This window comes from Symphalangus syndactylus, chromosome 14 (assembly GCF_028878055.3).
Source record: "Symphalangus syndactylus isolate Jambi chromosome 14, NHGRI_mSymSyn1-v2.1_pri, whole genome shotgun sequence".
NCBI classification, from domain to species: Eukaryota; Metazoa; Chordata; class Mammalia; order Primates; family Hylobatidae; genus Symphalangus; species Symphalangus syndactylus.
The window spans coordinates 78,312,324-78,339,368 of NC_072436.2; the positions used below are offsets into that span (position 1 = coordinate 78,312,324).

General features: G+C 44.2%; 1 protein-coding gene across 9 annotated transcripts in view; it reads right to left on the reverse strand.

The window, feature by feature from the left end:
- B3GNT2 (UDP-GlcNAc:betaGal beta-1,3-N-acetylglucosaminyltransferase 2) overlaps positions 1-27,045 on the reverse strand; it is a 238,288-nt gene that overhangs the window by 57,926 nt on the left and 153,317 nt on the right. For 3 of the 9 annotated variants that reach the window (XR_010115715.1, XR_010115717.1, XR_010115723.1), the window contains exon 4: positions 9,962-10,059. The exons of 4 other annotated variants lie outside the window; for them this stretch is intronic. The gene's annotated coding sequence lies outside the window, so the exon portion shown is untranslated. Of the gene's footprint in view, positions 1-9,961; positions 10,060-11,753; positions 11,881-13,359; positions 13,455-27,045 lie in introns of all 9 variants that reach the window. 2 more of the 9 variants (XR_010115716.1, XR_010115722.1) reach the window with 1 other exon arrangement.

Sequence of the window (27,045 nt, forward strand, 5' to 3'; positions counted from 1 at the left end):
GACCATTAGGCACAGAATATTTTATACAACCCACTCTGTAGGTTTCATGAAGTCCCAGCTTATGTCCTTTTAAATGATTTAATGACTATATGACATGAATGGTCCGCAGGAAGAGAACCAACATTTCAGAGACAGGATTTAATTATCTTTGTGGTCAGCATCAGGCAACCAGAAACTCTTCTAAAGCAACATCTGGATACAGGAGTGGTTCAGGGTCCAGGGTCTTGCACCACCTTTATAGGGGCATGCTAAAGGCCTCAATAGACTCTTACACCCTGTTCAGGCAAATGAGCAGAGCCTCTCAAATATGTTAGCATATTCACGTATCTTGATTCTCTTTAATTTCATCAGTGAGCCCTTTTCTATCATTGTCTCATGCTAATTACCAAGCCACTGATTTCACCATAAAATAAAACCAATTTCTGATATTTATGTGCTGATTAGCAAAGTATCTGCTATGAATCAAAATACAGATTACTCAAGTAACTTTTAAGGGGCACCTTCAACAGCCTTTCAGATATAACACTAGCTGACACCCCTGGGGTGTAGCTTGCCCTTGGAATTGAAGCTTAATTTAACTAGCAGGTACACAGCATTCCATTGTCAATGCTGCAGTATTTACAAGTGTGAAATGAAAAATATCTTGGGCCCCCAAAATCACTAAGGAAAACTCAAGCTGGAAACTGCTTAAGGCAAACTTGCCTCCCATTCTATTCAAAGTTATCCCTCTGCTCACTGAGATAGATGCATATCTGATTGCCTCCTTTGGAAAGGCTAATCAGAAACTCAGAAGAATGCAACCCTTTGTGTCTCACCTATCTGTGACCTAGAAGCTCCTTCCGGACTTCCTGCCTTTGCTTCAAGTTGTCCTGCCTTTCCAGACAAAGCCAATGTACTTCTTACACATATTGATTGATGCCTCATGTTTCCCTAAAATGTATAAAACCAAGCTGTCCCCCGATCACCTTGGGCACATGTCATCAGGACTTCCTGAGGCTATGTCACAGGCTGTCCACAACCTTGGCAAAATAAACTTTCTAAATAAACTGAGACCTGTCTCAGATTTTCTGGGTTCACACAAGTAAATTACAGCCATAAAGACACTTACTTAGACCTAAGAGAAAAAAACAATTATTTTCATTAAGTACTGTGGGAAGCAAGTCAATACCAGAACACTGGTCTCAGGCTTTGTGACTATTTCATTCATCTCAACTTCTGTCTGAGAAGGAGACAATTAATATGAGATACAACTGAAATCTGTGAGATTGTATTGGCGACTACAAATTCCTAAGCATTCAAGTAAGGAAAGATTCTTGTTATTCAACAGAGGTTATTTCAGTACAAGTAAAAGGAAATATTATTTCATATGGCTCTTAGGAACTGGTTATCCCAAAGGTAGTTCAGGCTGCAAACAAACAATTTATTCTGGGCTAAATCGAAGGTCACAAAGTGGCACCCCAGAAAATTTTTATTTGGCCTGAACAATTATTGAAATTCAAATTATTGAATTTGAGCTAGTACTTAAAAATCAGTTGCCATCCCCATAAAAATCTGGATTTCTGGTTTCTCTTGAAAAAAATCAGAAGATCTGACAATATTAGTTCTGCATTCCCTGCTGACATAAGGCAGCTGAAATCAAGGAATCACTATATCCCATAACAGCCATTTTATTTATTTATTTATTTATTTTAACAGCCATTTTCAATTGTAGAAAGTGAAGTAGAGGTTCCTCTTCAAAGGGACTTTCCTCCCTGTCTAATTATGAATAAATAGTAACTTCTCTTAGAAGCAAAATGTATTCAAAGACCTGGGCTAATATTCTTAGGTATCTGCTAGCCGTAATAAAGAAATCAATGTACTTTGTGTTCTTAGCTCCCATATTTTAGCCTAGATATTTGCCCTGGCATGCTTATACTGGTCCCAGCAAGCATTAGGTCACAGCCTGTTCCTCTTCCTTATTTGGAGGTGTTTTTACCTTTCTAGCCTTCCACAAGTTGCTTCCACCTTCCTTTGTTCTCCTCTGCCTTTGCCTCTTTTGGAAAGTTCTAAGTTACTAGCCAATAGGGACAAGTACAGAATGTGAGGTCCCATTCCATCCAGTGGAAACCAGACACAGCAGTAGGGTGGCCGCTTCAGGTTATAAATGACCCTGTCTCCTTTGTTTGGGTGTGCTCTCATGGCAAGACTGCTAGCAAGTGGCACCCTTTCTGCAGAAAGTAAACTAGCCTTGCTGAGAGATCCTTTGTCTCAGTGTTGATTTTTGCGACACCAAGCACCTGTTCCCAACACTCTCCAGCTTGCTACAGTCCACACCGTGCCCCATTACTTCCCAACACTGAGGTCCAGTGCCAGTTACACTCCTTAACTATCCTCACCAGTTGAGCCTTGAAACATAATCCTAGGTGGACCATGGAACTGAATTTCTGCCCAATTCCTGCCTTGGGATAAGATGATATCTCTGCCTCAATAGACTCTTCATCAAAAGACAATGTATATTCATGAAAAGATAAACCACACAATGGGAGAAGATATTTGCAACACATATAGCTACAAAGGGGTAGTACCGAAAACAATACAACGAATTTCTACAAAATGATAAGAAAAAGACCATCAATCCAACAGAAAAGTGGGCAAAGAGATGAACAGGCAATTCACAGAAGAAACAGGAATGATCTGTAAACATAGGAAAAGATGCTCAACTCCACAGTGGTCCAGAAAATAAAAGTTTTTATCACAATAAAACATTATTTCACATTCATTATATTGGCAAAAATCTAACAATACCACCATCACCAAGAATTCTATGCATCACCAGTTGAATTTTGATTGGCCCAGTCTCTCTAAAGAATGGTTTGAACTCTCTGGAGAAGCTATTTATCCAAGGTACCAGAAGTTCCACCCTTGGGAATTAACTCTAGAGAAACCCTTTCAGAAATTCACAATGAGACAGGTACAAATATGTTCATGGCCATATGGTTTGTAATAGCCCCAAACTGGTAACAACCTAAATGTTTGTCAGCAGAATAAAGTAGGACATATTCATACAATAGGCTAATATATAGTTGCCATATACATCAACAAGAATGATTCTCAAAACACATTTGACATAAAAATCAAGCTGCATAAGAAAACACACTATGATGCCATGTATATAAAGTTGCATACAAAGCAATATTACATATTGTTTGGGGATACATCTATTAAAAATATGAGAATAATAAATACCAACTTTAGGATATTGATTACCTCTGTAAGGAAGAAAGGGGAATGAAATCAATGTGGGTCTGCAAGATTCTTTGGCTGTATTAGAAATGCTTTATTTCGGCCAGGCATGGTGGCTCATGCCTGGAATCCTAGCAGTTTGGGAGGCCGAGGTGGGAGGATTGCTTGAGCCCAGGAGTTTGAGACCAGCCTGGGCAACACAGCAAAACCCCATCTCTATTCTTAAAAAAAAAAATAGGTAAAATAAGAAAGAGATGCTTTATTTCTTGAGTTGGGTGGGTAATACTACCTAGTGGTTGTTGTATTAGTCTTTTTTTTCTTTTTCTTTTTAGACAGAGTCTCCCTCCATCACCCAGGATGGAGTGCAGTAGCCTGATCATAGCTCACTACAGGCTTGAACTCCTGGGCTCAAGTAATCCTTTTGCCTCAGCCTCCCAGGTAGCTGGGACTAGAGGCACGTACTACCACACCTGGCTAATTTTTAAATTTTTTTGTAGAGACAAGGTCTCCCTACGTTGCCCATGCTGGTCTTGAACTTCTGGCCTCAAGCAATCCGCGTGTCTCAGCCTTCCAAAATTCTGGGCTTACAGATGTGAGCCACTGTGCCTGGCCTGTTGTATTAATCTTTATACCTTTTTGTATTTATTAAATATTAAAAAACAAATTTTAAAATAAATGCATTTATTAATATCTAGTTTGCAGTTTTCCTCTTTTATTTCAGAGTTAATAAAAACTTTTTCCAGGCTGTATTAGTTTCCTGTTGCTGTGTAACAAATTACCAAAAATTTGGTGGCACACAAATTTATCTTGGAATTCTGGTCCCTTCCTCTATCTTTAGAACCAGCAGCAGCATCTGGAAATCTCTCTCTGTCCTCTGCTTCTGTCATCACGCTGCCTCTGAATCTGACCGTCCTATCTTCTGCTTAGAAGGACGCTTTTGATTACATTGGGCTTACCCAGATAATCCAGGATAATCTTCCCACTTCTCAAGATCCTTAACTTAATCACTTCTACCAAATCCCTTTGCCATGTAAGGTAACATATTCACAGGTTTGGAGGATTAGGACATGCACAACTTTTCAGGGGCATTTTTCTGCCTGCCACATAGGCCTTAAACACTTTTGTAGGCCCTAGTGCTGTGCCTATTGTGTGGAGTGGAAAAACCCCTGCCCTCTTAGTAAATATCTGCTTTGGTTTCCCTGCCCTGGTAGAAACCCAGATGGCCACAAAGCAGCCAAAAGCTTAGCCCTGGAGGTGCGGGTGTGGGGATGGGGGAGAGAAAATCACAGAGGCTGGAAATTCCCAAGCTGGAGAATGGATCCACAACTACCAAGAGTGGTTCTGAATTAGAACAGTTAGGTCTCAAAATTCCTCAGAGCAGCCACACGGAATACTCTACAACAGAAATCTGATCAGTCACTCTCCTATGTAAAACCCCTTTATGGCTTCCCCTTGGCTTCAGAATAAGGAACAAAGTCCTTCAAGTGGTCCTAGAAGAGGGTTTCTCAACCTGAGCACTACTGACATTTGGGGGCGGAAAATTCTTTGTTGTCAGGGGCTATCCTCTGCATTGCAGGATGTTTAGCAGCATCCCTGGAGCACCCCCCAATACACTTGTGACAACCTTGCCAAATGTCCCTGGAGGACAAAATTGCCCTCCATTGGGAACCACTGCCCTAGGCGGTCCCACAGGATCTGGCCCTGTCCGTCTCCCCAGGCTCATCTGCTCCCCAGGGGTCCCCAGCCTGTGCTTTCTTCTTTAGCCACCTAAAGGGTGTCTCTCAACTGGACACCACATCCCTCCTGCCTCAGGATTTCTGCATACAGTCCTCTTCCTGGGCCGCCCCTCCCTATCTGTTTTCACCTGGCAAACTCCTTGTGTCTCAGCATAAAGGTTTCCTGCTCAGGCCCCCTGCCCTACCCCACCTCCAGAGCCCTACACTGTGTCCTGTGGCAACCCCACTTCTCTGCCACATGCTGCTTCCTGCCGCCTCCAGGAGAACAGGGACAGTGACTATCTGGTCCTCCCACAGTGCTAGTGAGTAGCAGCTACTTAGTCCTTATTATCTCACGATTGGCAGATACTGTCTCCTACCCTACATCTGTCCCACATTAGATGCCCAGAACCAGAATCAGATGTGAAGCCAAGTAAGTCCCCGAGGAAGAGGAGCTGAGATTACTTGTCTGCTGCTTGTTGCATCTGGACTGTGGTGCTGGCCCTATTAAAGGTTAAACAGTAACTTAGGCTGTGATCTGAAAAAGGCTCTTCCTGAGGGCAGTGAGCCTAGGGTTCCCAAGGCTACACATCAGGAATCCTTTGCCCCAGGGCTCCTGTTAAATTATGCCCTCCCTGGGAGGGGCCAGTACCATGGGCCTGGCACCAGCTGCCAAGTGTCTGGGATAGGGGCCACACAGTAGTCACCCTACAGACAAGGACAGCCCAATGGGGAGAAGCCAGTGCTCTCAACCAAGAGACATTGCTTGAGGCCAGGAGTTCAAGACCAGCCTGGGTAACTCCTATGGTTTGGATTTGTGTCCCCGCCCAAATCTCATGTCCAGTTATAACTCCCAATCCTTCCCAGTCTGTAGGAGGGGCCTGGTGGGAGGTGGTTGGATCATGGGGTGGATGTCCCCCTTGCTGTTGCCCTGATAGTCTGTGAGTCCTCACGAGATCCAGTTGTTTAAAAGTCTGTAGCACTTCCCCCACTCTCCCTTCCTCCTGCTCTGGCCATATAAGACATGCCTGCTTCCCCTTCACCTCCTGCCATGATTGAAAGTTTCCTGAGGCCTCCTCAGCCATGCCTCCTGTACAGCCTGTGGAACTGTGAGCCAATTAAACCTCTTTTCTGTTTTTTTGTTTTTTGTTTTTTTTTGAGATGGAGTCTCACTCTGTCGCCCAGGCTGGAGTGAGGTGGTGCAATCTCAGCTAACTGCAACCTCCCAGGCTGGAATGCAGTGGTGTGATCTCGGCTCACTGCAACCTCCACCTCCCAGGTTCAAGAGATTCTCCTGCCTCAGCTTCCCGAGTAGCTGAGATTACAGGTGCGCACCACCATGCCTGGCTAATTTCTTATTTTTAGTAGAGATGGGGTTTCACCATGTTGGCCAGGCTGGTCTCAAACTCCTGACCTCAGGTGATCCACCAGCCTTGGCCTCCCAAAGTGCTGGGATTACAGGAGTGAGCCACCGTGCCTGGCCTAAACCTCTTTTCTTTATAAATTACCCAGTCTCATACTGCTATGCCTTTATAGTAGTATGAGGATGGACTAATATGGCAACATAGCAAGACCCCTGACGAAGTTTCCTCTTGTCCACCCCATCCTGGCAAGGTAAATAACACACCACCAAAACTCAGCCTTGACCTCACCAAATGATCAATATGTCCCTGATTAAAAAGTTGTAACTGAGACTCTGAAATGGAATCCTGTGAACAACACTGAAAGGACAGAGCCCATCTGCTGGTTGGCGGCAGCCACAATGTCCCAGGACAGGAAGCCCATCCTGGATCCTTCTGTGCTTGCGTTCAGTTGTCCCTTCCTCTCCCACACAGCCTCCCAAAGCAAGCCCCACATTCTCCCTAAATTGCTATTTTGTGAGTTGGGTTTCTCAACTTTAGTCAACATGTTGACAAATATATTCCTTGTATTATTATTCACTTAATATGTTCTTTTAGGTGCATATGCCTCTTTCCATAATAAAAATACTTTTTTTTTCTGCCGGTGTGGTGGCTGACACCTGTAATCCCAGCACTTTTGAAGGCTAAGGCAGGCGGATCACTTGAGGTCAGGAGTTCGAGACTAGCCTGGCCAACATGGCGAAACCCCATCTTTACTAAAAATACAAAGATTAGCCAGTGTGGTGACGCACACCTGTAATCCCAGCTACTCAGCAGGCTAAGGCACAAGAATTGCTTGAACTCGGGAGGCGGAGGTTGCAGTGAGCCAAGATCACACCACTGCACTCTAGCGTGAGCGAAAGAGTGAGACTGTCTCAAAAAACAAATAATAATAAATAAATATAGTTCTTTTCTGATTGTGTAACTCAATGTATGCTCATTATAAAAAATGCAAACAACACAAAAAAACACAAGGAAGCCAAAAACCACCTGAAATCTCATCAACCCGGGAAAACCACCATCAACATTTTGATGTCCTGCTTTCCTACATCTCTTTATCCAAATAAACACATAAATGTGATTTTACACACATAAGGCATACTTTTTTTTTTTTTGAGACAGAGTCTCGCTCTGTCGCCCAGGCTGGAGTGCAGTGGTGCAATCTCGGCTCACTGCAAGCTCCGCCTCCTGGGTTCACGCCATTCTCCTGCCTCAGCCTCTCTGAGTAGCTGGGACTACAGGCGCCCGCCACCACGCCCGGCTAATTTTTTGTATTTTTAGTACAGACGGGGTTTCACCGTGGTCTCGATCTCCTGACCTCATGATCCGCCCGCCTCGGCCTCCCAAAGTGCTGGGATTACAAGCGTGACCCACCGCGCCCGGCCAAGGCATACTTTTTTTGCTCAGATAAATGTATTCAAAAGGAAACGCTCTACTGGCATCATTAATAGCAAACTGCCATCACTTGCAAGAATAGAAGGTAACTCCTCCCAAATAAATACAACAAAAACAAAACAACGTGGCCGGGCTCAGTGGCTCACGCCTGCAATCCCAGTAGTTTGGGAGGTCAAGGCGGGCAGATCACCTGAGGTCAGGAGTTCAAGACCAGCCTGGCCAACATGGCAAAACCCCATCTCTACTAAAAAATACAAAAATAAGCCAGGCGTGGTGCCAGGCACCTGTAATCCCAGCTACTTGGGAGGCTAAGGCCGGAGAATTGCTTGAACCTGGCAAGCAGAGGTTGCAGTGACCCGAGATTGTGCCCCAGCACTCCAGCATGGGCAACACAGTGAGACTCAGTCTCAATAAACAAAACAAAACAATTGACTAAATATCTGGTCAGATACCATAACTCAGCAAGGCTCCCAATCCTGAGGCCCAGTCTCTAGGGGATAACAGGGGAAGATTAGCAAGTGTTGTCAGGGAGGGGGCTTTATAGGTTAGCTTTTCTCCCAGGTGCAATTAGAAGGATTAAAAGAGAATGAGAAGGCCGGGCGCAATGGCTCACACCTGTAGTCCCAGCACTTCAGGAGGCCGAGATGGGCGGATCACGAGGTCAAGAGTTTGTAGACCAGCCTGGCCAACATAGTGAAACTCTGTCTCTACTAAAAATACAAAAATTAGCCGGACGTGGTGGCACGCGCCTGTAGTCCCAGCTACTCAGGAGGCTGAGGCAGGAGAATCGCTTGAACCCAGGAAGTGGAGGTTGCAGTGAGCTGAGATCGTGCCACCACATACCAGCCCAGGCAACAGTGTGACTCCGTCTCAAAAAAAAAAGGGAAAATGAGAAAACAAAAATTTTTCTCTACTTCTACTGCTATCTGAGTCCACGTCTGCACAGTAGGTTAAACTTTCTAGGGTGATCTGTAAGCACCTTCCATATTCTATGGAGAAGGCAGGGGGCAGAACCACAAGTACCAGGCACTCCAGGGTTCGTTCCTGACAGAGGGGAAAGGCCATGTAAGCACCAGCGTCCTGCCCCCAGAAGCCTCAGAAAACTGTGAAGCCTCAAACAGCACCTCTGGGGCACAAGGTCCCTGACCCTCACCCCGAAAGGTCTCACCATAGCTGCCCTAGTCCCAGGCACCCCTCCTAACACCTCCAGAGCTGATAGGAAATTCCAGAGTTGCTTTTCCTCCTTCTTCACAAAGCCCCTTCTGTGGAATGAGCCAACACTCCTAAGCAGGAGACGCAAAGTCTTGTGTGTGTCAGGGACTGTCAATGACAAGAGAAGCCCTCTCACCTTGGGCTGGATTCCCAGGTGCAGAGAGCAACAGCCAGGCCAGGCATGCAGGGGGAGGCAAGTGAGGTGCCCAGGGTGCAAAACTTAAGCAGGTGTTCACTCTCTGCTGCTGGCCATGAACTTGCACAACCCTGAGAACCAGCGCTTTGCTTGTCTCACCCTGGGCAGCAGAGTCGACCTGTGAACCATTCAATACATGGTGCCAGGACAACTGGGTATCCATGTGGAAAAAGATAAAATTGCATTCTTACCTATGGCATACGCAAAATAAATTCAACGTCGGTCAAAGACTTAAAGGTAAAAGGAAATTATTAAAACTTTTAGAGGCTGGGCGCAGTGGCTCATGCCTGTAATCCCAGCACTTTGGGAGGCCGAGGCGGGTGGATCACCTGAGGTCAGGAGTTCGAGACCAGCCTGGCTAACATGGTGAAACCCCGTTTGTACTAAAAATACAAAATTAGCCGGGCGTGGTGGCATGCGCCTGTAATCCCAGCTACTTGGGAGGCTGAGGCAGGAGAATCACTTGAACCCGAGAGGTGGAGGTTGCAGTGAGCCAAATCATGCCATTGCACTCCAGCTTGGGTAACAAGAGCGAAACTCCATCTCAAAAAAAAAAAAAAAAAAAACTTTTAGAAAATATAGAATAGGTTTATGATTTAAGTGTAGAGAATTTCTAAAAAGACACCAAAGAACAAACCATAAGTAAAAATGTTGATGGCTGGGTGTGGTGGCTCACACCTGTAATACCAGCACTTTGAGAGGCTGAGGCAGGAGGATTCCTTGAGCCCAGGAGTTCACAACCAGCCTGGACAACATAGCAAGACCTAGTCTCTACAAATAATAATAATAATAATAAATTAGCTAGGCATAGTGGCACATACCTGAGGGCCCAACTACTCCAGAGGCTGAGGTGAGAGGATTGCTTGAGCCTGGGAGGTAGAGGCAACAGTGAACCATGATTGTGCCACTGCACTCCAGCCTGTGTGACAGAGAGAGACCCCATCTCAAAAACATAAATAAAAATTAAACTATGTTAGTTATCTATGACTAGTTTTTTAAAGCCACCATAATAACCCAAGTGCAAAGACAAACTAGGAAAGTACATTTGCATTGCAAATAACTGACAAAAGGTGAGTATCAGAATATGTAGGGAATCAAAAAGATTTAAAAATACATAAAGAAGGCCGGGTGCAGTGGCTCACGCCTATATCACAGCACTTTGGGAGGCTGAGGGGGGCGGATCACCTGAGGTTGGGAGTTCGAAACCAGCCTGGCCAACATGGAGAAACCCCATCTCTACTAAAAATACAAAGCTAGCCAGGTGTGGTGGTGCATGCTTATAATCCCAGCTACTTGGGAGGCTGATGCAGGAGAATCGCTTGAACCCGAGAGGCGGAGGTTGGGATGAACCGAGATCGCACCATTGCACTCCAGCCTGGGCAACAAGAATGAAACTCCATCTCAAAAAAAAAAAAAAAAAAATACATAAAGAAAAATGGGCTGGGTGCAGGGGCTCACTCTTGCAATCCCACCACTTTGGGAGGCCAAGGCAGGAGGATCACCTGACATCAGGAGTTCGAGGCCAGCCTGGGCAATATAGTGAAATCAACTGCACTATTAACCAAGGAAACGCAAGTTCAAATTAGCACAATGACATACCAATTCCTAACCATCTCATTGGCAAAAATGTAGAGGTCTGACAATGCCAAGTGATAGAGAGATTATGAGGAAATAAGGACCCTCTTAGCTTGCTGGTGGGACTGTGAATTAGGGAGGCAGCTTGGTACTGTCCAGGAAGTGCAAAAGGTGTGTGCACACGTGGTCACTACTTAGCTGGCTTCTTTTCCATCCTCAATTCTTCTGAAATATCGCTTCCCACTTCCTCTTCCTAATGCTCAGCTCTGAACGTATCCCTTTCCTTCTTTAGATGCCTTCAATGATTCCCTGTTGCCTATGAAGAAGTGCCAAACTCTTTAACTGGACACTTTAGACTTCCATGATGCAACCCCAACTCTTGTTTTGGTGTATATCCCCTCTGCCCTATGTTCTTACAGCTCTACCTGTAAAACTAACAGTATAGACTGAAAACTCTTAAATCCTTACCCACATGGAATGCTAATCAGAGAGGAGTTGGGGGTAATCTACTTTACACCTTATTATGTTACAGAAGAGAATGCTGAGGCCCAAACAGACTGAATGTTCTACCCAAGGCCACACAGCAAGATAGGGAACCAGAGACCCCAACTTTTCTGATCCCGGATAAGGGCTCTTACCATTGCATATCTGTTCCTGGGCTGAAGTATCTCAGGCCCAGCTATGGGGGTGCAAGCAGATTGTGCCTAATTGACACAGTCCAGGAGTGATAGTCACTGTTTGTCACAAAGCAAAAATATCTCAAGATGCTGGAGCAGGAAAGTACTTCCCATGCCGGCAGCCCACCGGTCCTGAAGCACCACATCCCCGAAAGGGGATACCCTTGTGTTCACCTTGTCAACAGGGAGCAGCCAGATCTCTCTTTTGCTGTAATTGGGTTAGTCTTGTGGGTTGGCCCCCCTCTCAGTTGTCAAAAGAGATTATACAGAAATATACTGCTGCACTGACCATAGCTCAGGCGCAGGCTGAGGCTGAAGCAGGAGGGAATTTTCAAATGCATTCATTAATCACCGTAAGTACCTGCGTGCTGCCAGCTGCAGTCAGTTTTGCTCCAAAAAGAGCTGAGGTTTCCCTGTAAACTGCAGCTTCCTCAGGAAGGTCCGGAAGCTGGTGAGGGTCTGTACTCGCCTTGCCTGTATCCCCATGCCTGAAGGGTGCATGACATTAAATCACAAATTAAAAACCACTGTGACATGGGAGACCACAGAAGAAAGGAAAAAAACTTCCCTCCTGTGTTTTGAATAAGGGGCCCCGCAGTTTCATTTTGCACTGGACCCCATAAATTACAAAAGTGGCCCTGACCCCAGCCCAGCAGTTTCTAACCTCTAATGAGTGAGAAGGGGAACATTCGTTTTCTCAGAACCCCAGGGGAGTTGCTCTGGTTGAGTCCTGCACTGACCCAGGGTGGGGACCCAGGAGGCCCAACCGTAAGGCCCCTGCATTGGCACCTGAAGGCATCTGTGGACTCAAGTCTGTGAAGACCTCTGACAGTCCACTGTCAGAACCCAGAGGTTTTCCACTTCAGCAAGCAAAAAAAGTACCTGGAGAGCATGTTAGAAATGCAAACTCTGCCGGGCATGGCGGCTCACGCCTATAATCCCAGCACTTTGGAAGCCTGAGGTGGGCAGATCACTTAAGGTCAGGAGTTCAAGACCAGCCTGGCCAACATGGTGAAACCCTGTCTCTATTAAGAATACAAAAATTGGCCAGGCACGGTGGCTCACGCCTGTAATCCCAGCACTTTGGGAGACCAAGGTGGGCAGATCACAAGGTCAGGAGATCGAGACCATCCTGGCTAACACAGTGAAACCCTGTCTCTACTAAAAATACAAAAAATTAGCCAGGCGTGGTGGTGGGCACCTGTAGTCCCAGCTACTCAGGAGGCTGAGGCAGGAGAATGGCATGAACCTGGGAGGCAGAGCTTCCAGTGAGCCCAGATTATGCCACTACACTCCAGCCTGGGTGACAGAGCGAGACTCCAACTAAAAAAAAAAAAAAAAGAGAACAATTAACCAGGCGTGATGGTGGTTGCCTGTAGTCCCAACCACTCAGGAGGCTGAGGCAGGAAAATCACTTGAACCTGGAAGGTGGAGGTTGCAGTAAGCTGGGATCATGCCACTGCACTCCAGCCTGGACAACAGACTCTGTCGCAAAAAAAAAAAAAAAAAAAAAAAAGACCAGCCTGGACAATATGGTGAAACCCTGTCTCTACTAATAATACAAAAATTGGCCAGGCATGATGCTGCATGCCTGTAGTCCCAGCTACTCAGGAGACTGAGGCAGAAGAATCGCTTGAACCCGGGAGGCGGAGGTTGCAGTGAGCTGAGATCACGCCACTGCATTCCAGCCTGGGCGACAGAGTGAGACTCCATCTCACAAAAAAAAAAAAAAAAGAAAGAAAGAAAAGAAAAGAGAAATGCAAGCTCTCAGATCCCTGTTCCAGAGATTCTGACTTAGTAAGTCTGTGTGAGGGGAGTTGGAAGGGGATGGCTGAGATTTGCATTTCTAACTTCCTTCAGGTTCACCAAAAGACGAGGCTATAGTCTGTGGTCTATGCTTAGCGTCACACTGGTAACCCCTTCGTTTCACAGATGAGGCAACAGGGACCAGGGATTGAAGTGCTCACCCAGTGACCTCAGTCCTCCTGGACAGGCACTGTGAAGGCCCACTCTGCACACTCAGACAGCACTTCCCACTGTGTCATGCCAGCTCTCGGGGAGTCTGAGGAAGGATGGCATGAGTTAGGGTCACGGTCTGAAAGTTTCCATAAATGCTTGTAGAGACAATGTGTATCCTAGAACTGAATGCTCCCCTCCTCATGTCACCCTCTGACATATTAGGTAAGGCAAGCAACACCGGGGAACAGAAAGATCACCTTTCATCTGCTTTGAGCCTCAGTTTCCTTAATAACAGCCAATATTCATTACGCTTATCAGGCATTTCACATGCACTAATCCTCTCCACAAACCTATGGGATAGGTTCTATTACTATCCTCTTTTACAGAGAAGGAAACTGAGACTCAGAGTTTAGGTAATTTGACTAGGGTCATGTACCAGTGTGCAGAGGCGGGGCTTGAACAGATGCACTATGACTCAATAGCCCCAGCTCCTCTCCACCCTAAAGAAACTATGTTGTTGGAAGTCAGTGCCTAGGGCTGTCCTGCTGGAGGCCCTCCCATTGCTGGTGCTTTAGCCCTCCCACATTCCTGGCCCAGCTCCACCTGCAGCTCCTGGTAAAGATTCCTCTCAGGTGTGCTGCAGCGCTGCCCTCTGGCCCTCATCAGGCAGCCCTCTGGGTCTGGTCCCATCACCTGGCCCTCAGCCAGTGCTCCTTGAGTGCAGCACTGGCCTCCATGGGTGAGGGGTTCCTGGCCTCGGCCCTGTGCTCTAGAGGGCCTTGCTCCACCCTTTCCAGTGGGGTGGAGAGTCTGTGGAGGGCCGAGGACCTGAAGCCCCTCCTCTAGAATGCTATGGGTACCTGCGACCCTAGAATTCCCTGCACAAATGTCCCTGAGCTATTCCCAGGGCTTGCTGGGGTTTGTCCCCTGGCCCACCTTCCCAAGAGCAACACTGGGCTCATGGGTAGCACTCACCAAATGCGTGCACCCTCTAAGCCTATGTCCAGGAGTGTGTAGTGGGGGGTGGGCAGAACTGACGTGAGAGCTGGGGTGTCCACAGAGATGGACATGAGGCCCTTCCAGGTTCAGGATGAAGAGCAGGTAGGAAGAGAAGATGGCTGGGCCACTAACTGGGGGCCACTTTTCCAGCAGTGCCATTATATTAGTTACCTATTTTTGCATAACAAATGACCACCAACTTACAGCTTAAAATGGCACATACGTATTATCTCACAGTTTCTGTGAGTTAGGAATCTGGGCAGGGCTTAGCCAGGCTCTCTGTTTTAGAGTCTCTTGGGAGGTGTTGTCTGGGGCTGCAATCTCATCTCAAGGCTTGATTGGGGAAGAATCTGCTTCCACATCCATGTAGCTGTTAGCAGCATTTCAGTTCCTTGAGGGTTGCTGGACTGAGGGCCTCAGTTCCCTGCTGGCTATTGGCTGGAGGCTGCCCTCATTCACTAGTAATATGGATCCCTGGAACAAAGCAACTTGCTTCATCAAAGCCAGGAAGAGTGGGCATCTGCTAGCAAGAGAGAAGCCACTGTCTTGTATAACCTAATCATGGATGGAACATCCCGTTACCTTTGCCGTATTCTGTAGGTTAGAAGCAGCTCATGGGTCTTGCCCATACTCAAGAGGAGGGGATTACACAAGGATGTAAATGTCAAGGGTGGGAATCACTGAGTGTCATCTTAGAAGCTGCCTGCCACAGCCATATCCAAGCACAGAACGCCAAGGAATCAGAAAGAGTTCTACATTCAAACCTGGCTTTCTTAATTCATTATGAAGTTATATATATAAAGGGGAGAGAATAGATAATATTTTAGTCAACATTTTTTTAAGTCAACAGTTTCTTAGCTTGAGTTACACCTTTTAAATATTTAAAAGTGTATACACTTAAATATTTAAAGATATTAAGGCCAGGTGCAGTGGCTCACACCCATAATCCCAGCACTTTGGGAGGCAGAGGCAGGTGGATTGCTTGAGCCCAGGAGTTTGAGACCTGCCTGGGCAACATGATGAAACCCATCTCTACAAAATATAGAAAAAAATAAAATAGCCAGGCATGGTGGTGCACACCTATAGTCCCAGCTACCTGAGAGACTAAATTAGGAGGATTGCTTGAGCCCAGGGAGGTTGAGCCTGCAGTGAGCTGAGATTGCACCACTGCACTCCAGCCTGGGTTACGAAGTGAGACTTTGTCTCAAAAAAATGTAAATGAGGCAGAAAAAGAGGGAAGGTTAAAAAAATTTTTTTAATTAAAAATAAATATTTAAATATGTAATAGCGAGCTTACACTGATACTCTCATGCTGGCTCCATAAATGTTAGGGACAGGCCTGCTTCTGTGCACATGTCTCAGCCACCACCTCAGACAGGGAAGACCTGTGGGCAGAGTCCTATCTGCTGACTTTTTGCCAACCACCCAAAGCCTAGCACAGTGTTATTGGGGCTCAGAAAATCATACCCCAGCTGGGCGCAGTGGCTCACACCTGTAATCCCAGCACTTTGGGAGGCTGAGGTGAGCAGATCACGAGGTTAGGAGATCGAGACCATCCTGGCTAACATGGTGAAACCCCGTCTCTACTAAAAATACAAAAATTAGCCGGGCGTGGTGGTAGGCTCCTGTAGTCCCAGCTACGTGGGAGGCTGAGGCAGGAGAATGGCGTGAATCCAGGGGGCAGAGCTTGCAGTGAGCCAAGATCGCACCACTGCACTCCAGCCTGGGCAAGAGAGCGAGACTACATCTCAAGAAAAAAAAAAAAAGCAGGATTGTTAGGTTTCTATTTTTTATTTTATTATAAAAATATTGAATTATAAAATATTTAAAAATTATAAAAATAATGAATATGGTTATATTTTTCAAAAGAAAATAAGAAATAAAAGAGACATAGTTTTACCGCCTAAAGTCCCTTTGTTGTGCGTGTGTATGCATGTTGTATGTTTTAATTTCCTTACCTAAAAAATGTTTTCTATGCAAAGCTCTTTTTTCTTTTTAAAATTTCTGTGGTTTGGGGGGTTTAAAAAAATAGAAGAGATTGCCAGGCATGGTGGCTCATGCTTGTAATCCCAGCACTTTGGGAGGCCGAGGCAGGCAGGTCACCTGCTGTCAGGAGTTCGAGACTAGCCTGGCCAACGTGGCAAAACTCCGTCTCTACTAAAAATACAAAAATTAGCTGGGCGTGGTGGCATACACCTGTAATCCCAGCTACTCAGGAGGCTGAGGCAGGAGAATGGCGTGAAGCCGGGAGGCAGAGCTTGCAGTGAGCGAAGATAGCGCCACTGCACTCCAGCCTGGGTGACAGAGAGAAACTCTGTCTCAAAAAAAAAAAAAAAAAAATTACATAAAAAATTTTAAAAAATAAAAAAAGAAGAGCTCATATTGTCTAGCTATGTACCTACTTTTTCAGAAAACTAATTTTTTTTTTAGATTAAAGAGGTAGAATTTTAAAATAACTTTTTTTTTTTTTTTTGGAGACAGGCTCTCACTCTGTAGCCCAGGCTGGAGTGCAATAGTGTGATCTCAGCTCACTGCAGCCTCAGCCTCCCAGGTTCAAGTGATTCTCCTGCCTCAGCCTCCCTAGTAGCTGGAACTACAGGTGCTCGCCACAGCACCCAGCTAATTTTTGTATTTTTAGTAGAGACGCGGTTTCGCCATGTTGGCCAGGCTGGTCTGGAACACCTGACCTCAAGTGATCCTCCTGCCTTGGCCTCCCAAAGTGCTGGGATTACAGGCATTAGCCTCCGCCCAGCCTAAAATAACTTTAAAACATTAATAATAGATTCACAAGGTCCAAAAAGTACACAGTGAAAAATCTCCCTCCTACCCCCTAAGTTCACATACCTGGAAGCAAGCAATGTTAACAGTTCCCTCTACATCCTTGCAGAGATGGTTTATGTACATATACGGAAATATATAAATATTTTCTTTTACTTTTCCATTTTCTACATAGTGGTGACACGCTGTACAGATACTTCTCGACTTACAATTAACCTATGTCCTGATAAACTCATTGTAAGTTTAAAATGTCGTAAATCAAAAATTCATTTAATACACTGAACCTACCAAACATCATAGCTTAGCCCAGCCTACCTTAAATGTGCTCAAAACACTTAGTGCACAGTTGGGTAAAATCATCTAACACAATGCTTATTGTATAATAAAGTGTTGAATATCTTATGTAATTTATTGAATGCGTTACTGAAAGTGAAAAACAGAATGGTTGTATGGATACCATTATAAAGTCAAAAATCATAATAAGTCAAGCCACTGTAAGTCAGAGGCCGTCTGTATACACTACTCTGCATTCAATACATCTTGGAGATGGCTCCATATCTTTACATATTGGCAATTCACAACCTTGCCTGAACATTAGAATTACCTGAGTAGACTTTTAAAATCCTAGATGGCCAAGCCATATCCTAGACCAATTAAATTAGAATTTCTGGGGCTGGGCCCCAAGCATCCGAATTTTAAAAAACTTATTCAGGTATAGTCAAGGTTTTGGACCACTATTATCTAAAAAAAAACTTCCGATGCTGAGAGAGGATCACTTAAGGCCAGGAGTTCTGGATCAGCCTAGGCAACACAGTGAGACACCTTCTGTAAAAAAAATTTTTTTTAATTAGCTGGGCGTGGCCAGACACAGTGACTCACTCCTGTAATCCCAGCACACTGGGAGGCTGAGGTGACAGGACCACTTGAGCCCTGGAGTTCAAGACCAGCCCGGGTAACATAGGGAGATCTCATCTCTACAAAAAATAAAAAATTTATCTGAGCATGGTGGTATGCACCTGTAGTTCCAGCTACTTGGGAGGCTGAGGCAGGAGGATCACTTGAGCCCAGGAGGTCAAGGCTGCAGTGAGTCATGATTATACCACTCCACTCCATCCTGGGTGACAGAGCAACACCCTATCTTTAAAATAAATAAATAATAAAAACTTCCTCAGGAAAAAAGTGGAGCCAGGCATGATGGCTCACGCCTGTAATCCCAGCACTTTGGGAGGCCAAGGCGGGTGGATCACTTGAAGTCAAGAGTTCGAGACTAGCCTGACCAACATGGTGAAACCTCGTTTCTACTAAAAATACAAAAATTAGCTGGGCATGGTGGTGGGCGCCTGTAATCCGAGCTACTCGGGAGGCTGAGGCAGGAGAATTGCTTGAATCCGGGAGGCAGAGGTTGCAGTGAGCCGAGATTGTACCATCACACTCCAGCCTGGGCAACGGAGCAAGACTCCATCTCAAAAAACAAACAAACAAAAAAGGAACAAAGAAGAACTACAATAATTCTATCATTTCTTATAGTAGAAAATTTCAGTGACCAATGGTCCTGGTTTTCCATCGATTGAGGGGTTTCCCACGATGAGATACTTTCAGTGTGGAAGCCAGGAAATTCCCAAGGAAACTGGAATTAGCTGCTCATCCTATAAACAAAATTGATAGATATGTCTAAAGAAACAGAAGATTAAGAGTATTACTGAAACTGTAGTTGCAAAATTATAACTGAGAAAATTATTACAGTAAAAGAGGTCTGACTTAACCAACTCCATCTTGGTTCTAACCTCCAAACTGTCCTTGTTCATTCCTTGGCATAAGCCAAACTAACTTTGGGAGTAATTTAGTTTATAGTTTAACTTTGCAACAAGGATGATGTCCCTTCCCAAACAAGGACAATGCCCTTCCCCTTTTGACCTGGGGACTAGACTGCCTTTGTAGGACTAACAAATTAACCACAAGATTAGAAATTATGGTTTAGGAGTCACGCAGATGGAGGCTACAAGATTCTGGCCCTCCTGGGGATGATATCACTATTGTAAAACCTAAGATGAGTGCTTGAGATGTTTTGCACACCCTGCACTTGATGGATCAGCTGGCATCACCCAGATCAAAAAACTGGCTCATCTGGTCTTGTGGCCCCCACCCAGGAACTGACTCAGCACAAGAGGACAGCTTTGACTCCTTATGATTTCATCTCTGACCCAACCATCAGTACTCCTGATTCACTGGCCCCTACCTATCGTATTATCCTAAAATCCGCCATCCTCGAATTTCAGGGAGTCTGATTTGAATAATAATAAAATTCCAGTCTCTTTCTCTTTTGCAGTGCCCCTGTCTTGATAAATCAACTCCGTCTAGGCAGCAGGCAAGGTGAACCTGTTGGGCGGTTACATTATCACTAATTAATAATTATCTAATTAATATTAAGACTATAAGAAGCAATTTTGTACTTCAATGAAAAACTGCATTTTCTGGTCCTGTTCGTTGTCTCTGAGCTATTTGCATCTCTTGATATGCAAACTGTATTACCTAGAAGAGCTTCCTTTGATTTCTTTCCCTTGTGGAAAAACCGGTTTGCCTCCATTTGTAATTCAATCTCTTTGTCCATTTAAATTTGTGTTCCTTTGACTTTTTCCTTTGAAGCAGTTATAATACCTGACTGGTTCCCTTGCTAATTAAGGAGAAAAATAAAATCTTCAACACATGTTCATTCTTGTATCTACATGAGAGTTATATCTTTATCATTTTCTAAAAATTATTTCTTAAAAAAGTGATAAAGGTAGCTACTAGAACAAAAATAATACACACCTTTCAAATTACCACTAAAAACACAAACAATAATAAAGCAAAGATAATAGACCAACACATAATTGTCATATCAACAAGTAAGTCATCTTACTTGTTGATATGACAATCATCTGCTAAAAGACATTCTCATATTTAATCACAAAGTAAAACCTAATAATAAAACAAAATGATTAAGAAAGGTTGTGGCCAGGTGCAATGGCTCACACCTGTAATCCCAGCACTTTGGGAGGCCGAGGCAAGTGGATCATCTGAGGCCAGGAGTTCAAGACCACTCTGGCCAACAAGGCAAAACCCGTCTCTACTAAAAATACAAAAATTAGCCAGGTGTAGTGGCGCATGCCTGTAATCCCAGCTACTCAAGAGGCTGAGGCAGGAGAATAGCTTGAACCTGGGAGGTGGAGTTTGCAGTGAGCCAAGCTGGCACCACTGTACTCCAGCCTGGGCGACAGAGTGAGACCCTGCCTCAAAAAAAAAAAAAAAAAAAAAAAAAAAAGAAAGAAAGTTTGAATACAAAAGGCTGAGAAAAATGTGTTTTTACCAAGCAAGTGTAAAAGTTTAGCAGAGATTAGGCCGAGCACAGTGGCTCATGTCTGTAATCCCAGCACTTTGGGAGGCCGAGGCAGGCTGATCACGAGGTCAGGAGATCGAGACCATTCTGGCTAACACAGTGAAACCCCATCTCTACTAATAATACAAAAAAAAAAAACTTAGCCTGGTGTGGTGGCACACACCTGTAGTCCCAGCTACTTGGGAGGCTGAGGAAGGAGAATCGCTTGAACCTGGGAGGCAGGAGTTGCAGTGAGCCAAGATTGCGCCACTGCACTCCAGCCTGGGCGACAGAGTGAGACTCCATCTCAAAAAAAAGAAAAAGTTTAGCAGAGATTATGATCTTAACACTAAACTTGGGCAAATTCTGTTAAAAAAGAAAAATCATTAAATGAGACAACAGTTCTTTAATAATAAGGTTGGGAAATTCACACAATTGATATTTTTATTAATTCTTATTAATAGCTAAGTAACAAATAATACTTGGCAGTGGGCAAGGTGAACCTGTTTTGTGGTTACATTACCACTAATTAATAATTATCTAATTAATATTAAGACTATAAAAAGCAATTTTGTACTGCTTTTTATAGAAACATACCAGTTAGGGAGTTTAATTTACTTCCCTTTTAGGCCATGGTCATAAGGTAGACCCAAATAACATATTTTTTTCAATAGAGCTCCTTTTTATATATCAAATTTATAATCTAAAGACTAAAAACTTATTTTATTGTGAGGTATCTATGGAACGTTTTCAAAATTAATTGATTGCACAGTAATTATGTTACAAAAACTTCAATAAATCCCAAAAGTAATTACATTGCGAAAGGAATAAAGACACCTCTCTCTTTCTCCCTCTCCCCACTCTCTGTCTCCTCTTTTTCTCTAGGGTCTTACTCTTTCACCCAGGCTGGAGTGCATTGGTGATGATAGCTCACTACAACCTCAAAGTCCCAGGCTGAAGTGATCCTCCCACCTCAGCTTCTTGAGTAGCTGAGACTACAGGTGTGTGCTGGCATACGCATCTTGATAATTTTTTTATTTTTAGTAAAGGTGAGGTCTAACTGTGTTGCCTAGGCTGGTCTCAAACTCCTGAGCTCAAGCAATCCTCCTGCCTTGGCCTCCCAAAGTACTGGGATTACAGGCATGAGCCACCATGCCTGGCCTGAGACACCATTCTCTAATCATGATGTGATAAAACTAAAAATTAGAACTGGAAAACAAACAAACTTTACCACTTGGACTTTTTTTTTCCTTTTTGAGACAGAGTCTTACTCTGTCACCCAGGCTGGAGTGCAATGGCGTGACCTCGGCTCAGTACAACGTCCACCTCCCAGGTTCAAGTGATTCTCCTATCTCAAGCCTCCTGAGTAGCTGGGATTACAGGCACCTGCCACCACACCTGGCTAATTTTTTGTATTTTTAGTAGAGACGGGGTTTCACCATGTTAGCCAGGATGGTCTCAATCTCCTGTCCTTGCGATCTGCCCGCCTCAGTCTCCTGTCCTTGCGATCTGCCCGCCTCAGTCTCCCAAAGTGCTAGGATTACAGGTGTAAGCCACAGTTCCCAGCCTACCACTTGGACTTTTATAACTCTCCCTGACTTAACACTAGGTCCAAAAAGGAAAAAGAAGGAGGAAGAGAAAAAGAAGAAAGTGTAAAATATCTCAGTGAAGGAGATCAGACTATGGTACCTCAAAATATATAACTTTGGTATAAGGATTATTTTGAGCTGAAGCAGCAGACACAGGAAGAGCTCTCTGCCCTCCTATCTGACTACAAGCAGGACATACATTTCCTTTCTGCAAAGAAAATTCCCATTTGTAAAGGTCCCCTCACCCATACCAGGAAGAGAATGGAAAATTAATGTTATTTCTAGAGATAGCACTAAATGAGTCTGCATAAACAACCCTTATCTGCCATGAGTTTCCCCCAGACTTTTTCTCATCACCTTCCTACAATTTAACCCCTTAGAAGCCCAAGGCTTCTTTTTCTTTTCTAGTCATTTCTCCATAGTTTATCACTTTATGTTAAAATGGTATATATGCCTTCAAATCCAATCATCTGTTTGGATTTTTCACTTGTTTTCTGTGAAGCCTAGTGCATGTACAAATATTAACATAATAAAGTTGTATGCCTTGGCCGGGCACGGTGGCTCACGCCTGTAATCCCAGCACTTTGGGAGGCCGAGACGGGCGGATCATGAGGTCAGGAGATCGAGACCATCCTGGCTAACACGGTGAAACCGTCTCTACTAAAAATACAAAAAACTTAGCCAGGCGTAGTGGTGGACGCCTGTAGTCCCAGCTACTCGGGAGGCTGAGACAGGAGAATGGCGTGAACCCGGGAGATGGAGCTTGCAGTGAGCTGAGATTGTGCCACTGCACTCAAGCCTGGGTGACTGAGCGAGACTCCATCTCAAAAAAAAAAAAAAAAAAAAAAAAGGTTGTATGCCTTTTCTCCTGTGAATGTGACTCTTGACAGTTTGCCAGGTACTAAAACTGAGAGGATAGAGGAAAAGCTTTTTTCTTCCCTAAGTAGACAATAATGTTAGTGAAAACCATATAGATCAGAACCCATAGATTATAGCTAAAACAGTTTGTAGAGGAGAAAAACTATGTTAAAAATGCTTTTTTTTTTTGAGACGGAGTCTCACTCTGTCGCCCAGGCTGGAGTGCAGTGGCATGATCTCGGCTCACTGCAACCTCTGCCTCCTGGGTTTAAGTGATTCTCCTTCCTCAGCCTCCCAAGTAGCTGGGACTACAGGTGCGTGCCACCACACCCTGCTAATTTTTTTGTATTTTTAGTAGAGATGGGGTTTCACCATGTTAGCCAGGATGGTCTTGATCTCCTGACCTCATGATTCGCCTGCCTCAGCCTCCCAAAGTGCTGGGATTACAGGCATGAGCCACCACACCCGGCTGTTAAAAATAATTTTAATCAAAATAATAAAATTCATTTAAAAAAAAAACTCAAGAAAGTTATAGGGGGAGGGGAAGAAAATCGTTCCTAAGGAAAGCAAGAGGAAGAAATTAATAAAGGATAAACAAATGTATTACAAAACATAAAAATTAGCACTAATAAATAAATCTGTGAGTTAGTTCTTCGAAAAGGCCAAGAAAGGAAGAAAGAAAACAAGAAAAAGAAACAATATCCCAAAAGAAAATCAAACAAAAGATATAAACAATTCATAGAAAATAACATACAGAGGGCTCTTAAACATATACAAGGATGCATACCCTTATTCATCAAAAGAGATGATGCAATTTAAAAAATAATAAACAAGCATATGAAAAGCCGCTGAACATCGCTAGCCATCAGGAAATGCCAGTCACAACCACTGAGGGCCCTTGCCAGCCAATGAGAGCAAATCTAGCATCTCACCTCTCACCTCTGCTGCGCTAACTCATCCCTTCAGGCCCAGCCACACCTGGCTTCAGATGGCAGCAGTGATGACAGGTGGGAGGACTTGGATTCTTGGGACATGGACTCACTCTCTGTGGAGTGTGGAGCGCACTGGCACTACAAGGTAGGGGACCACTGGGAAGGAGAAGATGAAGACATCAAGGATAACTGGGATGCTGATGATATGGCAGGGGCAGGGAGGGAAGGAAGCAGAAACAAAACCAGAAGTAAAAATTTCAGGCCAGGTGTGGTAGCTCACGCCTGTAATCCCAGCACGTTGGGAGGCCAAGGCGGGAGAATTGCTTAAGCCCAGGAGTTCAAGACCATCCTAGACAACATGGCAAATTCCTGTCTCTACAAAAATACAAATATTAGCTGGGTGTGGTGGTGCACACCTATGGTCCCAGCTACTCGGGAGGCTGAGATGGAAGGATTGATCACTTGAGCCCAGGGTGATCACTTAAGCCTAGGAGGTCAAGGCTGCAGTAAGCCGAGATGGTGCCACTGCACTCCAGCCTGGGCAACAGAGTAAGACCCTGTCTCAAAAAAAAAAAAAAAAAAAAAAAAGAAGTAAAAATTTCAGAAAAGAAAAAATAACACAGAAAATACTCTAACCTTAAAGTCATCGCCCAGTGCACATGGCAAGTCAGTATGCCGAGACACCAGGTTGCAGCAGAGGAAGAGGTTTAATCATAGGACAGCCAAATGGGATCTCAAATCTCCCTGAGGAGTTTGGGGCTAGGGTTTTTAAGGATTTTGGAGTGGGCCCAAGTGTGGAGATTGTGCAGGGTGAAGTGATGAGACACGGAGGTAAGAACAGTGTATTATTGTGCTGATTCAGTTCCTCCATGGGGGTCTTTAAATTGGTTGGCATCACTGTTTTGCTGGAATTCAGAATCTGCTTAAGCAGTTTTTAAACAAAAGTCTTAACCTCGGAAAAGGAACATTGGGGATGTAAATGGTAAGAGTCTAGTGCTACATAAGTGACTTAAGGTTACAAAGAAGTGAGTCAAAGCGCAGCCTGATTAATGCTTAATTTTTTTTTTTTTTTTTTTTGAGACGGAGTTTCACTCTTGTTGCCCAGGCTAGAGTGCAATGGTACGGTCTCGGCTCACTGCAACCTCCACCTCCCAGGTTCAAATGATTCTCCTGTCTCATTCTCCCAAGTAGCTGGGATTACAGGTGCCCGCCACCACACCCGGCTAATTTTTGTGTTTTTTTTTAGTGCAGACAGGGTTTCACTATGTTGGCTAGGCTGGTCTCGAACTCCTGACCTCAGGTGATCCACTTGCCTTAGCTTCACCAAAGTGCTGGGATTACAGACATGAACCACCACACCCGGCAATGCTTAATTATAACTATATTTCTGGCCAAAATTCTTGTTAACCCTGTAAGGATGGCTTCAATAAAAGAGAAAGAACGGCAACAGAAGAAAAGACAATAAGAAATCAAGAAGAGGTTAGAAGAACGTGAAAAACCTAAAGTGCTAACACCAGAAAAATTAGCAGATAAATTGCAACTAAAGAAATCACAGAAAAAGTCGGATCTCGAATTAGCAAAATAAAACTTTGGTGTTAATAATACAGTTTATGAAATAGATAGCTATGAACCTCTTTAAGAGGTAACTTCAGAGTTTGGAAAGTTACTAAAGATAAAATTACACAGTATGAAAAGTGACTATATTACACCAGTTTTTTTAAGCCTCAGTTTGGGATTAGTGTATTTCATCAGAAATTGATGACTTGCAGTGAAAAACAGAAGCAAGAAAAGCAGAGTAAAGCCAAAAAGAAGAAAGGTGTGTTTCCCAGAGGGAGATTAAAGGCTACCATGAGAGACAATCTGTGTGGTTGTTGTGGTGGAGGATAGATAGTACAAGACTTCATGTGACATTTTACCTTAAATAACAAAACCCGGAAAAACCACAATGAGATCTCATTTCATGCCCACTAGAGTAGCTATTATTGGGGCTCAGAACACAATATCTCCAATTATGGTGCTTTAGCATTGTAGGGGCCAAGGGGAACCCATTGGCCCTTTGAAGGTTTCCCTTAGTCCTCTGAAGATTCACCAAAAAATCACTGATATGAGGCAGATTAATAGGAGAAAAGGCATGCACATTTACTTAACATGTCTACATGGGAGCTGTTAGCATGAAGACCCAAAGATACAAGGACAATTATCATTTTTATGCTTAGATTTAAAAAAGTATGGACAGCTGTATAGAAATATGATTGGACAAGAGGGGTATGATCTAAATAAGTGGGAAAACCCATCAAGGCCTGTCTGTCTAGATTTTTCTTGGCCTCTGACCACTTATTCCTTCCTTCTGAGTATGAGACAGAGCCCTGTCTGGAATGGGACTCTTATGACCTACAGTCAAACAAGGTAGGTCAGGGTAATTTCTTATTTTATTTTAATTTTTAAAATAGAGATGGGGTATTGTTATGTTGCCCAGGCTGGTCTCGAACTCCTGGCCTCAGGGAATCCTCCTACCTCAGCCTCCCAAACTGCTTAGATTATAGGTGTTAGCCACCACGCCTGGCCCAGATAATTTCTTTATGTCCAGTTTTTACATGGAAAGGTGGAGGAAATTAGAGTAATATTTAGATAATTTACATATTATCTAATTATTTTGGTGATAATTGGAGTAAATTAGAGTAATATTTTTAGGTTTTATGACTAGCTCTGGGGGAAAAGGGTTCTGGTTTCAATGACCCGCCTTGGGGAAGAGGGATTCTAGTTTCTATGGCTGGCCTCTGGGGAGAATGGGACTGAGAGACAGGAGAGCATGAGAAGGTCAGAGGAAACCCTTTGTTTCTGAGGCTGCTGCTGATATAGGAGTTAAGAAGAAATTACTTAGGCAGATAGTGAGGGTACAGGAGACCTCAGTAAGGTTTTCCTTTTAATGAAAAGCAGCCCCCAAATCATTCTCTTTTCTAACGAAGAGCAACCTGTAAAATCGAGCTGCAGACATAGACAAGCTGGAAGCTTATACAGGTGAATGCTAGCAGTCATGCTAATAGGAAAAGGCTACCTGGGACTAGCCATGTTCAAAATGGTGGCTTCTCTTTGCCAAACCATGTGTACAGTAAGGAAAAAACAATATGGCACCAGCCAGGAAAAGACTCCATTTGCATAATAAAATAAGGGTGGGGTGACCAG